Raw genomic sequence first — 3,717 nt, forward strand, 5'->3', positions numbered from 1 at the left:
TGTATCACTCCACTCCTAAATTCTCAGCCCTATTGAAATGAGGCCTCCTATAGGTTTCCATGCATTTGAGCACCCAAAAACATCTGTCTACACAGTCTGCAGACATACTAGTTTTCTACTACTTTATGTTTTTATTCTTTTTAGATCTCCCTTCAGCAAAACATGTAGGACAGTGTATAATGAAGATATAAAATCACATATAAACAGACAACAGAGCAGAGCAGCTGGTAAATTCAGCACTAAACTTTAGCAAAGCAGATAAAAATATTCTCTTGAAACATGGGCAAATAAGACAGCAAAGCAGGCACCCAGAAAGCCTCCCTGGGGTAGGTACTTCAAAAATTAAACTATCAAATTGTTCCAGTTACAGATAGGTAGCCGTGTTGGTCTGCCATAGTCAAAACAAAATAAAAAAAATTCCTTCCAGTAGCACCTTAAAGACCAACTAAGTTAGTTCTTGGTATGAGCTTTCGTGTGCATGCACACTTCTTCAGATACACTGAAACAGAAGTCACCAGACCCTTCTATATAGTGAGAAGGTGGGGAGGGGTATTACTCAGAAGGGTGGTGGGGTTGGGTGATTGGCAGATAGCTGTGATGAGCCTGTTGACGACTCTTAACGACTGCAATAGGTCTTACAGGAAAAAGCAAGGGGTGAGAAGGTGAAAAATGGCTTTGTCATGTATAATGAGATAAGAATCCAATGTCTTTGTTCAGACCAGGTCTCTCCATGGTTTTAAGTTTGGTAATAAGTTGCAATTCAGCAGCTTCTCTTTCCAGTCTATTTCTGAAATTCCTTTGTAATAGAACAGCTACTTTGAGATCTTGTATAGAATGTCCTGGGAGATTGAAGTGTTCTCCTGCTGGTTTCTCTGTCTTGTGATTCCTATCAGTCGTTAAGAGTCGTCAACAGGCTCATCACAGCTATCTGCCAATCACCCAATCCCACCACCCTTCTGAGTAATACCCCTCCCCACCTTCTCACTATATAGAAGGGTCTGGTGACTTCTGTTTCAGTGTATCTGAAGAAGTGTGCATGCACACGAAAGCTCATACCAAGAACTAACTTAGTTGGTCTTTAAGGTGCTACTGGAAGGAATTTTTTTATTTTGTTTTATCAAATTGTTAATATTCTGCCCCCCACCCCAAGAATCCTAGGAATTCTTGAGGGCCTTGATTTTTCTCTTAAAGGTCTGTAGCCCCAGCCACAGAACTACAGTCTTCAGGGTTCTCTGGGAAACCAGTTCGCTTAAGTTTATAATATATCCTATGTCAAATATTTTGTACCTGGGAAAATGCCATTGGCATTGTGATTGTTGTGCCGCGTTTGAAGCCACAAGTGTCACAGGTACTCAAGTAACCCTGTGCCAATTATTTACATGTTCAAAAGAATCCATGTGGAACATACCATACTAGATCTAACAGCAAAGTACAGAATTGCAGTGCTGATGTATTAGTCTTGCAGGCAGCTGAGGTAACATGCAGGTCAGCTTACTGAGGAATGTAGGAAAATGTTTAGGTGGAAGTCAGGGCTGGTGCCAGATTTCCAGCAGCCCTAAGCACAGTGCCACTGAAAGGCCAAGACACATACCCATAGCAACAACTGCCCAGTATTATTTCTTCTTGTGTTGCTCTTGCAACAGAAAAACCACTCACCACCCTCTCTGCCTATAGATTCCATAGGTCTACAGGCTGGAGCATTGCATTTTGAGTCAATTAAGATGGCATAAAGTCACTGCGGGTGGGAGTTGAACTGTGCTTCCATTCAAAAGCAGAACTACTGTTCTGCTGAAATAGTCATCGGCGAGGGTGGGGGTGGCAGCGGGGACAGCAGTGTGTGACAGAGTGAATGTTACAGATAGGTAGCCGTGTTGGTCTGCCATAGTCAAAACAAAATAAAAAAATTCCTTCCAGTAGCACCTTAAAGACCAACTAAGTTAGTTCTTGGTATGAGCTTTCGTGTGCATGCACACTTCTTCAGAGTGAATGTGTCAGGCTTCTACTGGGTTCCTGGGGCCCTCAGCTAGTGCCCAACCTGACCCATTGGTGCCCACTAGTGCCCACTGGTGTTGGGCTTGCTGTAGTCTCCACCTGACAGTTCTTGCTCTCTATTCCAAAAGAAAGGATGCCACTGCCAGAGGCACCAAGGCACATTTGAGCTAGATTGCCTTTTTTAGGCCAGAGCACCAGACCTCTATTCTTTGAACAGGCTAAGTCAGAAGCATATAGGCACAATTTAGCTCCATTACAATCCGTCAATGTTCCTCCTTTGATTTCAGTCAGATTGCCCCCTTGTTTTGGCCTCCTGTAAAAGCACGAATCTCATTTTGGTTGAAATATGATCCTGCTGGGTTTAAAAAATAATCACCGTAATTTAAAAACAACAGCACAACAACCCCTAGTTTCAACCTAATGGAATTTCTAAAGGGCCTAAACATTTTTCCTTCACCCAGAATAATAGCAGCCTCTGCTGTGCTATAATAGCCTGATGCTACTTCTGAAGTATCAATGTAATTGAATCAAATGTGTTTTCAGCAAGGAAAGGGAAGTACAAAGGGGCTTTAGCAGACCCTTTTTGGCTACAATGCATCCTTTGTTGCCAAGGAGAATGCTATCAGATTACTCACATATACAAAAGCCTACTCAACCTCTTTGATATTAGATGGCTCTGAAGGACGACTAATGGCTAGATTCTCTTCTATTTATCAGACAAGCCAGCTTTTGTTTTTGCTTCATTTTTATATGCTTTGCAAGGCCAGCTCAGGACATTTTGCTGCCTGAGGCAAAGGTCAAGATGGTGCTCTTTCCCATGGCAGCTACAGAAGCCAGTTGGACAGGAAGTTGAATGTTACTCCAATACCTTTGTAAGGACAGTGTCCTCCACTGTACTTGAAGGCAGCAGGCTACTGTAGGGGGTATAGGCCAAGTCACATGGCACGCACAGCTCTGGCCACTCCCTCCCCCCTCAGCACCTGCTGCCTCAGGCAGCTACCTCAATCTGCCTCATCGTAGGGCCAGTCCTGGTGTTTTGAATTAAGATGAACTACTCATAAGTAGTGCAGGTAGTTGATTAACATGAATCTGCATGTCTTCTTAATACTCCAGTGAAACAGTCAACCAGCCTTGAATGAAAAGGCATTGACCCATGTCCTGGAGATCTAAATAACTCTAATCCATCTGTCAGACCTTTCTGACCCGTTTGCCAACTGGAGTGGATGCAAAACAGCAGATTGCTTGGTGGTGCTCCTCCCATCCTCCATTTTGGAGTACCAATTTCCCCTGCTGGATTTAGTCATGGTTAACACTGGGAAGCAAAGTTAACAAGGGCTAGGGCCAGTGCTTTCTTTCTAGAAAAAAATGTTTAGGAGTACTCTAATTTTCCTACTCATATTGAAAGATTACCCCTCAACGAGGCCGAACTTAGATTCACAAAATGTTTAGGGGAATGCATCCCCCTGCGTCCCCCCCAGAAAAAAAGCACTGGCTAGGGCTAACGTATCTTTCCTCTTAACCTAGCATATGAAACTAGGGATTTGAACTTATTTCATATACAGTGGACGCTCGGGTTGCGAACGTGACCCGTGCGAGAGGCACGTTCACAACCTGCAGCGTTTGCAACCCACATCGCCGTGTCTGCGCACATGCGGGTCGCGATTCAGTGCTTTTGCGCATGCGCAAAGTGAGATTTAGCGCTTCTGCGCATGTGCGAGTGCCGAA

The sequence above is a fragment of the Podarcis erhardii genome, assembly GCF_964252035.2.
Source record: "Podarcis erhardii genome assembly, chromosome: 8".
NCBI lineage: Eukaryota > Metazoa > Chordata > Lepidosauria > Squamata > Lacertidae > Podarcis > Podarcis erhardii.